At 51.4% G+C, this 19,711-nt stretch overlaps 1 protein-coding gene and 1 long non-coding RNA gene across 5 annotated transcripts in view; both read right to left on the minus strand.

Annotated features, from left to right (window-relative positions):
- CRTAC1 (cartilage acidic protein 1) overlaps positions 1 to 19,711 on the minus strand; it is a 183,026-nt gene that overhangs the window by 103,830 nt on the left and 59,485 nt on the right. The gene's annotated exons all lie outside the window — the stretch shown is intronic.
- On the minus strand, positions 13,588 to 15,519 carry LOC102489960 (uncharacterized). Its single transcript, XR_335807.2, has 3 exons — positions 15,379 to 15,519; positions 14,597 to 14,630; positions 13,588 to 13,836 (listed from the first exon to the last, which is right to left on the minus strand). It is a non-coding gene; the product is annotated as an uncharacterized LOC102489960 (long non-coding RNA).

The raw sequence follows: 19,711 nt of genomic DNA on the forward strand, positions 1-19,711 counted from the left end.
AGTTAGCGTAATGGCTGTGTCGCTGGACTCCCATGTAGTCGACCGTGGTTTGAGTCCCGGACCCGGCGGCTTAGGCTCACGCCGGGCGCGTGTGCGTGCGTGCCCAAGATCCCGAGAGGAGAATGGAGGAGAAGGGATTGTGGCATGGCCATACCCCCCGGGGGGAGGATTTCTTGCTTTCTGTCTCTCTGTCTTTCTGGCGAGCGCACGCGCCCTATAGCAAAAACCCTCTTCAAAAAAGAGAAAAAAAAAAAGGATGAGGAAACCGAGGCAGGAGCGAGTACGTCACTTGTGCCCAGGACCATAAACATTACTGGACGGAACGCCCTTCCTCAGTTCCACCTACTGAGTGTCCCCTTTCTCTACCACTGCCAGGTGCACTCGAATACTCTCAGTATTAGAACACGCGCTACCTCCAGCAGCAACCCCTTCCTTCTCCGGGCAAGCTTCAACTTGGCAGAAAGTCACTGCCGATGCTGATCACAGTGGCGCTGTTTGGAGCTATTGGTTGTGAGGTGGCCGCTCCCTTGAAGTTGTCGAAGTCACCGTGGGCTCTACTATTAGAGATATCTGTGTACAAACTGAAGGAGGTGACAGGCCTGTTCTTCCCTGGGCTGGGCAGCCAGACTCGGGGTGCTATGGTGAGTTCTGAGCCCCTTGCTGAACCTGGGCAGGCAGCCATCTAAAACACGCCGTGCCCAGTGAAGGGTGGTCTGGGCAGACGCTGGGGCGGGGCCAGGGCACAGAGACCCAGATGCAGGAGACAGAGATGGCTGACTTGGGAACCAGATTCCTGGGGCTGAGCAGAGGTGGGTACGACACTGCCACTGGGGAGGGCCTGGAGGAATCAGGGCTGACCGGCTCTAGGGCATTTCTGAGTCAGTTCAGGCTGCGGTCGGAGCCAACGCCAGGATATCGAGGAGGCGGATTTTCTTTTTAGTTTAGGATAGTTGTGGATTTACAGAAAATTCGCAGACAGCACAGAGCGTTCCTGCTCTCACAAGTGCCCCACCTAGCTGGGTGGCACTGGCAGTCACTGACCAGCACTGACACACGACGACTTGCTGACCCTCTGGTCACTAGATCTACCTAGGCCCGTCTCCTCCTCCAGGACCTGGATTACGTTTAGTCGTCAGGTCTCCTTGGCTCTCCTGAGAAAGCGTTCGCCTTCCCTGATTTTGGTAACTGGACAATCTGAGGGTACTGGTCGGGATTTGGAGAATGCCCCCCAGCTGGAATTTCTCTTTCTCTCATGGTTAGACCAGAGTTAATGGGTTGCGGGAGGGAGACAGAGGCAAGGGCCATTCCATCACTTGTCAAGGTACGTGCCACCTACAGGATGTTGATGGCAACCTCGATCACCTGGGTGAGGGGGCGTGGCTCAGGTTCTCCACTGCGAAGGTCCTCCCACACCCTCCCACACGGCAGTCAGGAGCCCACACTTAAGGAAGAGGGAGTTAGTTCTTCACCACCACCTGCACGAATCACCTGGAATTCTCCTACGTGGGATGTTTATCTGCTCGCCCTCCTTCATTTCTGTATGCAATCATTTATTTATATCAGCATACATTCATGGATATTTATTTTACACTCAGGGTTATAATCCAGCACTACTTCATGTTTCGCTCTGATTGTCCCCACGTTAGCCACGATGGGCTCTGACAGCGGGCTCCTGGGTCTCACAGACCCCATCACCAGGGTGCCTCCTTGCTGCGTGGCAGTGCCGAATTCTCCAGGCTCCGCTCGGCCGAGAATCAGCCACTTCTTCCATGAGTCCAGGCTCCTTTCATTGGAGAAAGGCATTCAAAACCAATTGTGGGTGTCCGATACTTTTTGCGTTGCTGAGATGACAAAGCGAGGAAACAAGAGGAGTCTTCAAAAGGTTTAAGAAAAATGCATGTCTTGAAAAAACTATGGATGGATTTCCAAATGTTCCTGCACTAAAATAAACGCATACTTCAATTTCATTTTTCCACGAATGTTTTGAAGTCCCCTTGTATAGAGTGCATACTAGCCCACGTATATACATACATCTATAGATATTTCTACATGTGACTACCTGTATTTATATTAGGCTAAATAAGAGTTCATATTGATGTCTCCAACTCTTTTTTTTTTTTTTTTTGAGGGTGCTTGTGCTCACCAGAGAGACAGAGGGACAGCAAATGAGAAATCACCCCCGGGGAGATGGCCACACTGCAATCCTTTCTCCTCCCTTCTCCTCTTGGGATTTTGGGCACACACGTACATGCACCTGGCATGAGTTTTAAGCCACCGGGTCTGGGACTCAAACCGCAATCAACTATGTGGGAGCCCAGTGACGTAACCATTATGCCATCTGCTGGTGCCTCCATCTCTAATCCAATACCATGTAAATCATTGTATCCGAGGGAAGGCTGATATTTACACAGAACTTTAGAATTCCACAAAGTTGGAGCCGGCTGCCTGTCGGCAGAGAGAGCTCTGTTCCTGGCGTGTTTAAGCTGACTGGGCAGGTATGAGGAACGGGATATCTGGTGGACAGAACTGAAAAATAAGCTCAATTTCAATGTTCAAGGTCCCTTCCAGCCCTACAATTATGGACACAGAATAATATATAGACAGCCTCCTGGGGGTTCATCGGCTTCTCGCTTTCCTTTTTTTTCTTCTTTTTAAGAGATTTTTGCTATAGGTGTGTATGCATGCCAGAGAGACAGAGACAGAAAGCAAGAAATCACCCCACAGGGGGGATGGCCATGCCGCAATCCCTTCTCCTCCATTCTCCTCTCGGGATTTTGGGCACACATGCACACATGCCCAGTGTGAGTTTGAAGCCACTGGGCCCGGGACTCGAACCGCGGTCGACTACGTGAGAGTCCAGCAACATAGCCATTATGCTGTCTGCTGGTCCTCATTACCTTCTCGCTTTCAGAAGTCTGAGATGTGGCCAAGGAGAAAGAGCTGGCATTTAGGACAAACAGAGGAAGCACTATTCAACAGGTAGGAAATTTATGGCATTTGTAATCCAAAGAAGAGAAAACAGGCTTAAAATATAAATGAAGCTCAAAAAGGTTTTAAATTCACAGACGACAGAGCCATAATGGATTATGAAAGGGGAATGATGCCAGCGTGCAGGAGGGACAGCAGCCAGGTGCCGACATCGAGGGCATTAGTCCTGCTATTCCTTCGAGAGCCCTGGGCGAGCATGGAGGGACAGTCTTCTGTCCTCCTGCAGTAGCCCAGGACCTGGCTAGGGAAACCGAGCGGCCGTGAGCCCTAAGCCGGAAACAGGGAGGGGCCCGCCATGAACAAACGGAGGGGCTGCCCTCCCCAGGAAGGCAGTGCTGCTCCAGAAAGAGACCTCTCTGGAGGAAACGGATCCCTCCTCAGCCAGTGGCTCTTCCTCCATGCAAAAGCCTCGTCCCCGAAGACCATGAGAGACTAGAGATGAAGAGACAGAGATGTTCTGCAGGGGAGGCTCACAGAGTGCAGGCTGTGGGCCCGCCCCAGAGGTTCTGGCTGGTACATCCAGAGACGAGCTCACACATTCGTTAAAGTCGCCTCCTCCCTAGGCGACACTCAACTCCTCAACCTCATCTGGAATCCTGCTGGTGATCGGGGTACTCTTGTCGTCCTGGGTAAGTCCTAGTAAGTCCTCTCCCCACGTCAGAAGGGCCCTGGCTTGCGTGACATATTACATGGTCACTTTTTTTTTTTTCTTCAAGTTTTGCTATAGGGTATGTGTATGAGAGAAGGGAGAGGAAGACACAGAGAAATCAGCTCCCGGGGGAACGGCCATGTCGCAGTCCCTTCTCCTCCAGTCTTCTCTCAGGGTTTTGGGCATGTGTGCACTTGTGCCTGGTGTGATTTTCAAGCTGCTGGGGCGAGGATTTAAACCACACAGTCAGCCGTGTAGGATCCCGCACCTCAACCTCCACACCACTTGCCAGCCTAGCCACTCTTACACTGCCATGTCTCTGAGCAGCAGGTAGGAGCCACATATCGGAGGGCGTGTGCGATTTCGGCCAAGCACTGCTGTTCCCTCTCGGCTCTGAGTGCATCACCATTCAAAGTGAGAATTCCCAGTTGAGGCAAGTGGGGTTTCTAGAATCTCTAGAGGCCAGGGCAAATTACTAACAAGCTCCCTGGGCATTAGACACTCCCACCCCACCACCGCCCTTAAGAACCCATGCATGGTGGCTAGGGTGCTTGCTCCCACCCCACCCCCGCTCTTAAGAACCCATGCATGGTGGCTAGGGTGCTGGACTCCCACATGGCCAACCACAGTTTTTTTGTTTTTGGAGAGGTTTTTGCTATAGGGTACGTGCGCTCACCAGAAAGACAGAGAGAGACAGAGAGATAGAAAGCGAGAAATCACCCCCTAGGGGGAATGGTCACACTGCCATTCCTTCTCCTCCATTCTCCTCTCGGGATCTTGGGCACACATGTACACGCGCCCAGCGTGAGTTTAAGCCACCAGGTCCAGGACTCGAACCGCGGTCGACTACATGGGAGTTCAACGACATAGCCATTATGCTAACTGCTGGTCCCGCCAACCACAGTTTTGAGTCCCCGACCTGGCGGCTTTTCCTCTCTCTCTCTGATCAAATTTAAAATAATAATAATAATTAATAAAATTAAATAATAATAAATATTATGTTTTTAAAGTCACTACATGAAAGAAGGGGACAGCACAGGAACGGGGCTGCCATTCCCTTTGGGACTCTTGCCCTTCCTTTTAGTTTCTGCTCCTTTCTTTCTGCCAAGTCTGCATTTCCCGTCACTATCAAAGGGCTCCTGTGTGCCCCTGCTGCCGACTCTCGAGATGAAAGAGTTAGCCGATCTCTGGTCAAACGTAACCATGGAGATCCGAGATGGTGACCCTCGTCTGCTGGGACCTCTGATGGCATGCTCCGGTTCTCCACCTCAGGAGACGGGAAAGTCCAGGCGACCTCCAGAGCCACCCATCCGGAACACAGCTCGGGTCCCAGCTGTGCCCCCTACCACGCCCACTGCCAACCTGGCATCCCAGGAAGGCCCAAACCACGCCCAACGTCCAACCCTCCTGCGTTGAGGCAGCAGGCTGTCACGGCATCTCTCTTCCTTCCAGTCTCACTCCTTCGTGACCTCCCACAGTACCAGGGCTTTCAATGCCACCAGACGCTGACAACTCCCAGATTGACATCATCCCCCAGATTGACATCCCTACCCGACCTCTTCCCTGCACTCCAGACTCATATATCCAACCGCCTCCTCCACGCGCTCGTGAATGTTTAATAGACATTTCAACTTCACTTGTCAGACACCGACTCCACCTCGCCGTCTGCTTCTACCCCTGCGGTCTCAACTACCCCAACTTCTGACTTGCAGGTGCTCAGCATGCCCCAAAGTCTTACCTCTTCCCAAACCCCACACACAACTCCTCAGTAAAGCCCATCAGCGGTGCCCGGGGACAGAACCCGGGGGTTCCTCGCCGGCTGCCAAGCTCGGCTCCAGGCGCCCTCGTATTTCCCCTGGATATCTGCAAGAGCTTCCCAACAGCTCTCTGAGCTTCTCACCTTCTCCTTTCCTCCGTCTATTCTTCATGTGGGACTCAGAGCGACTCTTCTGAAGTGCGAGTCCGATCATGTCACCTCTTGGCTCAGAACCCCTGTCCTTTCGGCTTTCTTCTCACTCCAGGAAAGCAGCGCTGGTCTGAGCAAGCAGCCCTCAGAGTCCGCAAGGCTGAGCTCAGGCCACGCTCACACCTGGCCTCTCTCTGCCCTCCTCTTCCTCCTCGCTCCAGCCAGATGGCTGCTGTGTTCCTGCTCGAGGTCCTTGCTCGGGCTGGGTGCTTCCCCTGACTCACTCTCCCCAGATGACCATGGGCTGCTGTCCCTCCAGGCATGCCCCACACCTTCAGATGGCCGTCCCCCGACATGGGGCCAACATTTCTACCGCCCTTCCTCAGTCCATGTTCCTGCTTAGCACCTACACCGTTGAACCCACATCTCCTGCTTCACGTCCCCTCAGCGCTCGGGTATAAACTCCGAGAAGCTGGGCTTCTGTCTGCCGCTGCGCGGGGTTTTATCTCTCCTGCCAGCAGGGACTGACCGAGACGCGAGCCACTGCGAGAGTATTGGAGACGAGCGGATCGCTCCTCCACAACGAGTGCGTGTAAAGAGGTGACTAAAGCACTGTGTCTTTAACAGGGTCAGAGGACACAGGAGGTGACCGACAAGGAGGAGACACAGTCCAGCTAATGAAGATACAAAAGGAAGTTCGCCTTAGTTTAGAATGCTCCAAGAAAGGCATATTAAAATGATGACACAGGGACCAGCAGTTGGTGTAATGGCTGTGTTGCTGGACTCCCATGTAGTTGACCGCAGTTCGAGTCCCAGACCTGGTGGCTTGAACTCATTCTGGCTGTGCATGTATGCGTGCCCAAGATCCTGAGAGGAGAATGGAGGAGAAGGGATTGCGGAGTGGCCATCACCCATTGGGGGGTGATTTCTCGCTTTCTGTCTGTTTCTCTCTGTCCTTCTGGTGAGCACACATGCCCTATAGCAAAGACCTCTCAAAAAAACAAAACAAAACAAAACAAAAAACCGACACACTATATTTCTGGAATCAAAGTAAGAAAAATAAACCAAATAATCCCAAACCCAAATCCAGTGCTGACATGTACTGACCGCAGTAGTGCAAATATGTAAAAAGGTTCTGAAAGCAATTTAGCAATATGTATTGAGAGGTCACCATTTTTCAATACCTTTCGATTGATGACTAAGAATCTATTCTAGAGAAAGAACCTAAAATTTAAGTAAAAGCATATGCACAGAAGCCAGCAGGTGGGGTGGCAGTTAAGGTGCTGGGCGCCCACATGGCCAAGTCCTGAATCTGGCAGCTTGAAAATCACCCTGGGTATGTATGCATGAGTGCCAAATATCCTAAGAGGAGAATGGAGGAGAAGGGATTACAGCATGGTCATCACCCCTGGGAGGTAATTCCTCACCTTCCCTCTCTCTGTCCATCTCTAGAGAGTGCAAAAGCCCTATGGTAAAAAAAAAAAAAAAAAAGACAAAAAGGGAAGCTTATGTACCCTGATGATGAATGGATAGACGAAATGTTGCATAGACACCGGGGAATCTTATTCAGCTTTAGAAAGGAAATTTGCACACGTGCTACGACCCGAATGAACCTTGAGGACGTAACGCTAAGTGAAATAAGCTGGCCACCAAGCGTGTGATCCCCACGTATGTGACACACCTGACTGGTCAAATTCACAGACAGGAAGTCAAATGGCAGTTGCAGGCGTGGGGAGAGGGGAAATAGGGGGGTATTCTTTCATGAATTCAGAGCTTCAGTTTGGAAAGATGAAGAGGTCACCTTTTGTGGATGGATGGGGTGGTGGTGGCACACTGTGAATGGACTAGATGCTGTTGAACTGTGCACTCAAAAATGGTTAAGAAGATAAATCTGGGGACCATCCCTATAGCGTAGTGGTTAAAAGAGTCAGATCCCACATGGCTGACCATAGTTCGAATCCCTGCCCCAGTGGCTTGAAAACCACACCAAAGGGCTGTGTGTGTGTGTGTGTGTGTGTGCCCAAAATCTCAACAGAATGGAGAATGGAGGAGAAGGGACTGCAGTATGACCATGCCCCACTGGGGGTGCTTTCTGCCTCTCTCTGTCTCTCTCTCTCTCTCATGAGCACACACACCTTCTAGCAATTCAATAAAATAAAAAGAAGGAAAACTTTCTGTTACGTGTATTTTACCCCAATTAAAAAAAAAAAAGTTACAGGAGTGAACACAGAGCTGCACCTGAGCTCACCCACAGCTTATTTGCGTGCCTTGGAGAGAGAGGAAGGGCGATACATGTTTTTCAAAGCCTTAGGACACATGTCGTGGTTTAGCTTGCATTGCACAGGTGTCTCTGAGTAAAATGCTAAAAACAAAACAAACAAACAAACAAAACAAAGGGCCCAGCCATAGTGGCACACACTGCAACAACACTGTACTTTGTAGGCTGGGATCAAATGGACAGTCCAAGTTCAATTTCCAGTCCAGTGTAGGGGCCGGTGCAGTGGCCTATGCCTGTCATCTCAGCGACGTGGGGATGCCGACTGAGACACGGCAAGACCCTATCTGTAAAAACTAAAATAAAAAATGAGAAAGCTGGGCCAGCCCAATAGCCTGGTGGTTAAGGTAGCCATATGCCACAGGTTAAGTGAGGCTCAAATCCCAGCCCCAGTGACTTAAAAAACATGCCAGGCGCATGTTCACGCATGCCTAAAATCCCGACAGGATGGAGAAATGGAGAAGAGATTGCCATGTGATCACATCTCATGGGGGTGTGTGTGCTCATGGGGGTGGGGGGAGTTGGTCTTCTCTCTCTCTCTCCCTGGTGGAGTGCACATGCCCGCTGGCAATTAAAACAAAATAACTGGGGCCAGCAAGTGGCATGGTGGTTAAGGTGCTGGATTCCCACAGGGCTGACTGCAGTTCAAGTGCTGGACCTGGTAGCTTGCAAATCACGTTGGGCGCTTGTGCATGTGTGGCCAAAATGCTGAGAGGAAAATGGAGGAGAAGGGAGTATGGCCATCTCCCCGGGAGGTGATTTCTTACTTTCCCTCTCTGTCTCTGGCGAGTGCATGTGCCCTATGGCAAAAGCCTTCAAATAAATAAATAAATAAGCATATGCACACCATTTCTCGCTGAAGTGCCACATGCAGCAGTGAGAGAGAAACCAGCAGACCACCTGTGGCTAGGGACAACGCCGTGTAAATGGTGCAATAGCCATACGATGGAATATTACGCCACTGTTAAAATCATTTTTACAAATCCTTTTGAACTTGGAGAATTCTTGGAGGTATAAGTCTGAGTCAAGAAGCAAGACACAACATTTGAAAAGTTAAGGTTGAAAAAAAAAAAACAAAACACAGTCTTATTTGATCAATTCCAAGACACCGATTTTTTCCCCCATGTTTAAACCTTTCTGAAAGGATGCCTCTAACTCGTTCTGATAAGAAGCGGGGTGTCAGTGTAACTGCACGCTCCTAGTGGCACAAAAAGTAATGATGCACCCCCAGATGACAATGTCTTGGAAGGAACAACACAGTGTATGCAAAGACGACTCAAAGAAGAAACATGCCAAAACAGGAACGGTAATTATGTGAGGGTGTTTCTTTATTTCTCCATAGTTTTAAGAAATTTCTATAATGAGCTTTTATTACTTTTAGAATCAGAAAGGTAAAATAGAAAAAAAAAAAAAAGAAAAAAAATGTGTTAAAAATATCTCCTCAGTGGCTGTTCACTGCCTGACAGGGGACACAAACCCCTCGGTCCCGTACCCTCTGGCGCCTGCCTCTCTTCCCTTCCCAGCGTTCTCTCCCTCCCAGCTTTGTCTCGCACTGTCCACACACCAACACGCTGTCCCTGGGCCTCCAAACAAGCAGTCTCCCATGGCTCCATCTCTGTGAAAATGCTCTTCCCGTCTGAAACGTCCTCCTCCAGCCCCCTTCTGCCTGGTGAATGCCTTCTTCCTTTTATTTTCTTTTCTCCTTTTCTTTTCTTTCTCTTTTTCCCTTCTTTCTTTCAATTTTGTTTTATTTTATTTTATTTAGTTTCATATTTTTGCTAGTAAGAGAGAGACAGAAACAGTGAGAGGGAAAGTGAGAAATCACCTCCTGGGGGGATGGCCATCCTGAAGTCCCTCCTCCATTCTCCTCCTGGGATGTTGGGCGTGTACGCACACGCACCCGGCGTGATTTTCAAGCTGCCAGGCCCAGGACTTGAATCATGGTTGGCCGTGTGAGAGATCAGCGCCTTAACCACTGTGCAACCTGCTGGCCCCTTCCTATTTATTTTCCCAGGAACTATCTCCAACACCAAATCCTCAAAGACTCTGTTTCACACCCAGAAAGGAGCAGCACCCACCTCTGCATTTCCAACACACTTCTTGTCACTTCCCTGTCTGGCCCAAGATTTAGAGGAAAGGATCTATATTCCTGTCCCCACCATCTGGGGCCTCTGGGTCTCAATAAAAATCTAACTCTCCCTGGGGCCAGCAGGTGGCATGGAAGTTAAGGTGCTGGATCCCACACGGATGACTTTATGGTTCAAGTCCTGGACCCAGCAGCCTGAAAATCAAGCCAGTGTGCATGCCCAACATCCCAAGAGGAAGATGGAGAAGGAATGGTCATTCCCTCTGTGGGGTAGTTTCTCACTTTTTCTCTCTCTCTGTCTAAAGAGCACATCCCCTCACCCCATAGCAAAACTGAAAAAAAAAAAAAAAATCTAACTTGCTGTTCTCTGCCCACTGAAACTCTTTTTCCCGGTCACCACCACCAACCAGCTGATTTCGAGTCTGAACTAACATCTTTTAGTCCTATGTTCTCTGAGCTTCCTTCCTGAGGCATCTGATGGGCACAGCTTTCCCCATAGCCTGCTACTGCAGCAACAACTTTTCTAGAATGTTCTCCTCCACCTAACTTCTTCCTGACCATCATCAGTGAATCTTTTTCTGAGATAGCTGCTGAAATGCAGCATACCCAGCCTTCCTTCCTTGGCTTCAATAGCTCTTATTCGGAGCTCAGCAGGTCAGTGGACAGGGCCTCGAGTTCCTGAGCCTCCCAAATCTGTTTGCAAAATCCTACAATTATGGCTACATTTTCCGGGGAGACACCATAAAGCTCTTTGTCTCATAAAAGATCCTATAACTAAAAAAAAAGTTAAAAATGACTGCCCTACACAATCTCTGGTGACCTCATCTACTTTTGATTTTAAGATAAAATATCACTTGTATTTTTATCTCCCCTCGAAGAACTTCTAAAGATGGGCGCTGCTGCCTGCTGTGTGCGCGAGATATTTTTGCATGGGGAGGAGGCGTTTCTCTGAAGTTACAGCTCAGCCTGCTCTGCCTACACACAGTAGGAGGAAGGGGAGAAGCCTCAGAGATGCCCAAGAAGCACGTGCTGGTGTGTAGCAGGGAGGAGCAGAGCGGGAAGCTGCCCTGGAACCACCAGCCCGGAGCAGCGGGCAGCGAGGCAGGCCCCCGCTGCGTAACAAGCGGACTAACTTTGTTGTACATTTCCTCTAATCACTACGCTGAAGCCTGGCGGTTCGCGCTCGGCACCTCCAGTTACTGCTCAAACAGCAAGGTCATCCGCACTGCTTAGAGCATCTGAATAGAATTCCATCTCTAGGACCGGCAAGTCGGCCTCTTTCAACACTTCCCAATTTCCTCAAAAATAAAGAGAAAAATATTAATCTAGAGGGGGAGAAATAGCTGCGGTGGAAATTGTTTTCTTCTCAGAGTCTCCAGAGCTGTTTAACTCCTTGAAGATAGAAAATGGATTTCATGTCTAATTCCCCTGAGTTCCCCTTGGCTCCCCCTCGGCTCCCCTCACTCCATCACCTCTGCCCTCCTGGGGGCCCCTGCCCCTACCCTAGCCTCTGCGGAAAGCCATGGGAGGGTGGGCTTCAGGCTGGGCTGGGCTCTGGGCTGACTCCACTGGGGATCAGGGAGGACAAGCTGGGATCCTAAGGCCGGCATTGATGCTCCCTGCTCAGAGATGGGAAAAAAGACCCTTTTCTTCTGCTTGATATATTTAGTAACGACCTTAAAGAGTCTGCGAGGCTGGATGAATTGGTGCATCTCGCTGCATTGGAAGCAGCTGCCACAGCACAGACAGGAGGAGGGGGCGGCTAGGAGGAGGGGGAGACTGGAGGGGAAGAGGGGAAGGCAGGCGGCAGTGGAAGAAGGTGGGGAGAAAGGGAGCGGGAGCCGCGAGAAGAGAGGGCAGAGGGAGACCTGGAGACGGGGAGGAAGCCGGAGGGTGCGCCGGTGCAGGCAGAGACCGTTGGGGGCCCGCACAACCCCAGGCTGTCTCCAGCTGTCCGGCCTGGCATTGATCCTGGGGTGGCCGTGGAGGGTCAACCCAGGAGCGGTGGCGGTGGCCAGAACCTACCGTTAAATCTGGCTAAATGGCAGCACTTAAGGGCCCTGTGAAGGAATCCAATTTGCTCACAAGGATTGTCTACAAATTTATATGTCGGCATTTAACACAAAACGCTCCTGGACCAATCCCAGGGCAAAGAGGGACTCGGGTGTGCTGACTGATCTGCTCCCTCACCTGGAGCGTGTGTGTGTGTGTGGGGGGCGGGCACAGTCCCTGCCCTGCCTTGCCTCCTGGCAGGAAGGTTCAAAGACTTCAAACCTCCCAGATCCTGCACGCAGGGCTGGCAGGTGTGGGGGATGCAGACGGGGCGCTTGCCAATTTCTCTCTTCCTTCTCTTTAGGGATGCAATGGCTGAAAGATTGGCATCAAGGAGGAGGAGGAGGATTAGCCCTGGGGTACTTTGGCCCCGGTCAGCACAGCCCCAGCCCCAGCTTGTCTTCCTTGCGGACGGGATTGTTTCTGGGTGGACCATTTCCCAGCATTGCCTTGTCTCTTGCCCGGTCTTAGATGGACCCTTTCTGTGAATGACAGAAAGCTGCCCCTTCCTCCAGACCTGTGCACCAGGGCAGGGCTGGGAGAGCAGAGGGGGGCTGGCCTTCCAGCTGCCATCGCACACAGAGGCGCTGGGTAGAGCTATTTTTCCCTCTGCACCGAGAGCTTCTCCCCTCTGCGAGACGGAAGCAGGGCACACCTGGCAGAGCTCACTCCTGGGCACCTCGGGGGAGGCACCACCGCCCGCCGCTCCCTCTTGAGTCCCTGAGCAGTCCCAAGTCCTGAAGCCGTGGAAGAAAAGGAACCATCTCCCTGGTGTGTGGTCTCCCTCCCCCAGCCACATCTCGCATCTTAGGACGCCTAAAAGAATGTGGACACAGAGTCCAAAGCAAGGACGAGAGGGGTTTAGCTGGCCTCCAAGGACCGTAGAGGCTCTCCAGGTGGGGAGCTGCCTGCCTGGAGAGCCCATTCTTGGCTTTCTAGAGCTCAGAAAGGCAGGCTGCGCTCATCCAGGGCTTCGCTGATTAGGTGGCTCAAAAGCCCAGAGTGAGGAATAAACAAACATCTTCAGTGGGTCCTCGGTGCTTACTCTGCTTTAACAAAGCTCAACAGAGTTGATTAGTGGTTGAAAATGAGGGTAACGGAAAGAAAACCAAATGTCTGTACAGAGAGGCACAGAGTTTCTTTGTTAACAGCCTGGGCACGGGTTCTAGGCTGCCTGGGTTCAAATCCCAGCTCCCCACGGGCTACTCTGTGGCCTGGGGCAGGTTACCTGACGAGCCGGGTGTCAGCCGTCTCCCCCGTAACACAGAGTCGATGGGACGACTGAGAGTGAACGCCCTTCACACCCGGACCGGCTGTGGTGTGCGGGAAGGACTCCGTGTGTGGATCGTTTCACTGACCTGCTCAGCCCCTGGTGGAAATTCTGGGCATGCCACGGCCAAACCAGACCCATGGCCATCCCCTCCATGAACTCGTTCCAGACTTCTCCGGTGACTGACAGAGGTGGTCTCCTCTCCCACCCAGCTCCCGGCCCCGCTTTGATCCTGCCTGTGATCCAGAACTGACCACACTCGAGTTTGCGAGGTGTCCACGGGCTCGACTAGACCGCCTTACAACCTTCTTGGATGTGGAACTACACCTTATGTCTTGGCTCCTCCTCGAGGGATCGGCCAAGTCCCTTCACACAGCCCAGAAGTGTCTGTGGAACTGAATAAAATGTGGACGCACACGGGCCAGCTCAGTCACTTGTGTTCATTTAGGTCTGAGGATCATCTCATCGAAAGGTGCGGGCTAGATCTTCCCCCAGTGCCTCGGAGCCTGTGCCAGGCCTTCGAGATGTCACAGGAGCCAGAGTATTTGGTCAGCATCTCCATGCCGTGGGTGCTTACATGCAGTTTTCTGCCAAATTAGCATCGGTTTGCCTGGAATGTATGGGCAAATACTGAACAGCTGGACCGGAGGGCCCCGGACAGCGAAGAGGGCGCAGGGCAATTGATAAAGGGGCCTCCACTCGGGCATCCTGTGACAAGCTCTCCAAGTCCTTCGGCAAGCTGCTCATCACCACGGGCTCTGAATTGCGACGGCTGCAATACCGAGGTCTGGGAGGAAGCCGCAGCTCTCGGAACGCTGTCTGGCGCGGGACTGATGGGGCAAGGGTCAGAAGCCGGAACGGGTTTCGGCCTGCCCTTTCTAGGACCTGTTCTGCTGGCCCAGTGGGGCAGGGCGCTGTGGAAGGTCTCCCAAGTCAAGTCCACTCGTGCTTCTTCTCCCTGGGTAACAGTGGCTATTGCAACCACATCCCAGCAGGTAAAAAAAACGCCAGCTGTGGGGCCAGCAGGGGGTGGAGCTGTTATGTCGCTGGACTCCCACATGGCCGACTACGGTTCAGTTCTTGGACCTGCTGGCTTGAAACACGCTGGGCGGGCGTGTGTGTGTGTGTGTGTGTGTGTCTGTGTGCATGCCCAAGATCCTGGGAAGAGAAGGGATACTGGCATGGCCATACTCACTGGGAGGTGATTTTTCATTTTCCTTCTCTCTGCTTTTGTCTCTCTCCAGTGAGCACATGCACCCTAAAGCAAAACCTCTTAAAAAGAGAGAGAGGGAGGAGAGGGAGAGAGCTAGCTGTTTACAATCTATGCTGATAATATATGTCTTCCTGCAACAATCTTAATAATGACTCACCAGGGTATCAATCCAAATTTGAGATGGGAGAGCCCTGGAGAGGGACAAGATTTGGTGAGTGAGGAACTGGAAGACGGCTCTGCAATCCCTAGAAACATAGCTAAGAAGAGAAATGTTGGCTTTATGGAGTTGGTTTTTGCTATCAAGACTGAAAACCTAAAATAACTCAACAAGTTCCCTATTGGAATTGATGAACACCTCACGGCGTAAATCAGAGCGGCAAGGAGCCAGTATGCTGCGATCATCGGTATGTACGGCCTGACTGAGCCTGCACCTGAGACGGAGGAGGGGCTGCCGCCTGGGGCAGGCCTGTCCCTGAGGCTTCCGTCAGGGTCTGGAAAGATACTGGACCGCTGGGTAGGGCGGGAGGTTAATTCTAAGCACCCCGTCCACCTGAGCAGGTGGCCAAGCAGGACATAGCCCTCCCCCTCAGTTCTGACCGAACCGCCGTGGTCGACATTGGTGAGAGCCAAAACTCAGAGTGACGTCACCGGGGACCTGGTCAGAAATTCAGAGTCCCAGGGGGCTGGGCGGTGCGCAGTGGTGGAGGCCATCCCATGTGGGAGGGTTCCCCAGTTCAGGTCTGGAGACCTCCCTGAGGGTGCAGGCACACGCTCGCCCACGACCTAGGGCTGACGGAAGGCTGGGGTGTCTGTCAGGACCCGGTGGGAGGTGCTGCCTCCCTCCCTCTCTCTCTCATTCATGGAAGAAATAAACTTAAAAAAAAAAAAAAAAAAAAAAGAAAGAAATTCAGAGCCTCAGGACCCCTCCCCTAGACCTACCGGATGGGAACCTGTGAGTTAACAGGCCCCAGTGACTGCGCAGGCGCCGGAGAAGCACACCCTGAAGTTCACTTCTTACCAGCCCTGCCACCTTAGGAGTGTCCTTCTACCCGTCCACCCCAACTTTTCATATAAAAAATCTGAATAAAAAAACCATATATCGTAGGGGTGTTGTGGGGCTCCGGCGAGACGACGTTGGTCGAGAACCTCCCACTGCGAGGAAAGCGGTTGCTGCGCATGCGCCAAGCCCGGCTGCCTCCCGCACTTCACATGCACCACGCTCACTCCTGCCCCAAGAGTCTTCTTTTTAGTTTTACCTTAGGGTGTGTGTACTTGCCAGAGAGAGACAGAGAGAGAGAAAGTGAGAAATCACCGCCCAGAGAGGATGGCCAAGCCACAACCCCTTTCCTCCATTCTCCTCTTGGGATTTTGACCACACACACGCACACGCTATCGGTGTGGTTTTCCAGCTGCTGGGTCCAGGACTCGAGCAGTGCAGTTGGTCGTGTGGGATCCAGCCACCTTAGCCGCAATGCCACTGGCTGGCCCAACACTAAGGATTTCGCACAAGCTGTTCCCTGTGCCCTGTGAGACTTGTCCCACTCTTCCTCCATGCTGTCACTGTCACTGTTCTTGCTTTTCTTTTTGTTTAGGTTTTTGCCATAGGGTGTGTGCACTTGCCTGAGAGAGACAGAGGGAGACAGATGGAGGGAAATCGAGAAATCACCCCCCGGGGGGGTGGCCACACCACAATCCCTTCTCCACCATTCACCTCTTGGGATTTTGGCACATACACACATGTGCCTGGCATGATTTTTAAGTCACTGGGTCCGAGACTCAAACCGCGGTTGATCCTGTGGCAATTTAGCACCTTAACCACCATGCCACCTGCTGACCCTGACCTTCATTATTCTTCAGAACCCAGTTGCAACGTTTTTGGTGTAGAGGCTCTTCTCCCAGGTCCTTCTGCAACTGGCTCCTTCTGTCAGTGGCGTCTCAGCTCCAATGTCCTCTCTTCAGCAAGGCCTCTCTGCTTCCCCCAGCCCGGAGCTACGCCCTATTCGCTTTGCTCATATCCATGACCTCCCTCAGGAGTTACCTCACTCATTTTTCGTTTGTTGGAGGTCCCTTACAAAAACTCCATGAAGTTAAGAACCTGGTCTGACCTGTCTACACCTCTTCCAGCCACTAGAACGCTACCTGGCATTCCATGGACACTCGCTGAATGGTTTGAAGAAGGAACGTGGGCGCCTGCCAGTGTGGGGCAGGCACAGGCTCTGGCTCTGCAGCACCTTAAGGGCATCCGAGTGTGCTCTTCCATAAAAGCTGGGAGTGGATGGACGAGGGACAGAGGTCACACCCTGCTGGTTGTCTCGCTTTTCTTCCTTCAGCCCCTGCAGGACTCGCTGTGAGACAGCTGGTTGGCACTGAGTGGTTCTCTCGGTGTTTTCTTAAAGTCTGGCAGCTTCGACGTTAGTCAGCCGAGGCAGCAGAGCAGGGGTTCTCAGCCCTGGCTGCACTTCAGAATCACCAAGGTGCTTTAAGACATCGAGGCCCAGGTCTCACCCAGGCTGCTGGACTGTCTCGAGGCGGAGCTGGCAGTGGTAATTCTGAAATGTTTGTCCAGATGGCTCCCGTAGCCTGAGCACCGCTATGGTACCGTCAGATGCTTCTCTTCTGAGCTCGCCTGGTCGGACTCGCCAGGGCACTGATCAGAGCGACCGCCCATGGGCTCCCGGAACACAAACACACCAAGGGCAATTCTCGTCGGCCTGGAGACGCACTGCCCAACGGCCTGAGTGAGCTCAGGGGCTAGAGTCTAGCTTTGAAACGTAAGGTGACCTCAGGAAAGTTTCTCAAGCCTCTGAAACCACTTCTGTAAATAAAGTGGAGGAGACACGGTGCCCACCGCTGAGGGCTGCTGAGGGGCGGAGGAGGGAGGGCACACAGAGCGGGCACGGAGGGTGCCCAGAAGCTGTGACGGCATCCCACCCTCATGTACGGTGGGCGCTGGGGAGCTGTTTCCAGCAATGGACTGGCTCTTATGGCAAATGATTTGGATCCTGACTCCCTTTTAAATCAGGGTCTGTAGGGATATACAGATGGCATAATGGCTATGTTGCTGGACTCCCACATAATCAACTGCGGTTTGAGCCCTAGACCCGGTGGCTTAAAACTCACCCTGGGCACGTGTGTGTGTGTGCCCAAAATCTCTAGAGGAGAATGGAGGAGAAAGGATTTTGGTGTGGCCACCCGCCCACCCCTCTGGAGAGGAGTGATTTCTCACTTTCTGTCTTTCTTTGTCTCTCCGGTCAGTGCATGCACCCTATAGCAAAAATCTCTCTTAAAAAAAAAAAATCAGAGACTGCATCTCCTGTTTGCTTCTAAGCTGCCAGAACCTCTAATACTATATTCTAATATTCTGCACTGTGGGCTCCCTACCTACAGAATGAAGTGTATTTGTGTTGTTGTGTATTTCATGAGAGTGAGAGAGAGAGAAAGGGCATAAGACAAGCACCCAACAGCTCCTCACGTGGCAGTCCGCCCTGCAGCCTTCTCAGCCAGGACACGGGCAGGTATGCCTATGTATTCATGTCCATCTGGGAACAGAACTCACGAACTTCCATGTGGGTCTGGCACCACGTGAGGAAGGCATTTCTGCCTGCCCATCGAGCCAGCCCAGAGGGTGGGTTTTAACCCATCAGCAGTAGTGGTGCCAGATTCACTCCCACAGACCTCACCATCGAGTTCTTAACAATGAGCGGGGTCTGGGTGGTGGTGCAGGGGTAAGGCCCACCCACATGGGGAGGTTCCCAGTTCACGTCTGAAGACCTCCCTGAGTACACCGGGCACAGTGTGCCCGTGATCCGGGGCTGGCCGGAGCTGGGTGGATTGCAGCACTGAGACTCTGTTGCAGAAGCTGTCTGTGTCCGTCTGTCCCTCTCTCTACGTATCTCTCTCCCTCATGGAAGAAACCAACTTACTATAACAACGACAACAACAGAATAATGAGGGGATGGAGGAAGTGACCAACTGCAAGGGTCAGAGAAGCAAACCAGGTTGGCGTTGAGGACTCCTGTTTAGATCAGAGTCAACTTCATCATGCCACGGAGACAAGGCAGGCTTTTGATTACCAGCACACTGACACCAACTTGGAGAGAAACCTAGGCATCGAAAAACCAGGGCGAAGGAGTCTGACACAAAGGAGGGATGGAAAAATGGCACCACAAAGGTGTCTAGTACTCCCGCGACATTTTACAACACATGAGATTTAAGTGCCCCCATACATGGAGTCGTCACGGCTCCCTGGCTACTCCTGCATGGAGAACTGCTAAATAAGGACGCATCTGTCACTGAGCTCCGGAAAGAGCATCTCAGAAACCTTCTCGGCTAAGACAATTATTGAGGAACACATTTTCAACTCCATCCCGCAATACCAGACAAAAGAAACTGCAAAATCTCTTGATTCTTGACAAGGTGCAGAAAATCTTCAAGCAGCTAAAACAACAAGGCACTCAGGGCCAATGGAATTTCTGCTAAAATTTTCCAAATTAGGTGTAGAGAAACACATAATTGCTCTCCCTGTTCTCATCCTGAAGATCTGAAATGCTGAAAAAAATTCTTGGGTAACCCTATGGATGCTGTGATTATGATCATTAAAAGTTTTTTTCTGATTATTAAAAACAAAAGTATCTGTGCAAATTTTACAAACATGGTGGAAAATGTTAAAAAGCATAAAAAAGAAAATAGAAATGACCTCCCAACTGACCACCTAGATTTATTTTTAATACTTTGGTTTATTTCCTTCTAGTCTTTTTTCCACGCCTATTTAAATTTTTACAAAGTTCGGATCAGACCACATGGAGTTCTATAGTATGCTTTTTCCCTTAGTTATGGTACCTCATGAGAATCTCCTTCATATCCTGAAATATGCTCTGAACAGAATTTGAATAACCACATGGTATTTTATCATGTTGGTGCTCCATAATTTACTTAACTATTTTGTTATTACCGAATATTAAAGTTGCTTTCAGGTTTTTACTGTTACAAAAAGATGTAACAACAGGGGCCAGCATATAGAATAGCAGTTATGTCACTGGACTCCCTTACGGCCGACTGTGGTTCGAGGCCCAGACTGGGTGGCTTGAAACTTACATTGGGCAGGTGTGTGTGCCCAAGATCCCAGGAGGAGAATGGAGGAGAAGAGGTTGCAGCGTGGCCTTCCCCCCTGAGGGGTGATTTCTCGCTTTGCCTCTCACCCTCTGACTCTCTCTCCAGCGAGCATACGTGTCCTGAAGCAAAAACCTCTAAAAAAAAAAAAAAAAAAAGTGCC

Source organism: Tupaia chinensis, unplaced genomic scaffold, assembly GCF_000334495.1.
Source record: "Tupaia chinensis unplaced genomic scaffold, TupChi_1.0 Scaffold000539_1, whole genome shotgun sequence".
NCBI classification, from domain to species: domain Eukaryota; kingdom Metazoa; phylum Chordata; class Mammalia; order Scandentia; family Tupaiidae; genus Tupaia; species Tupaia belangeri.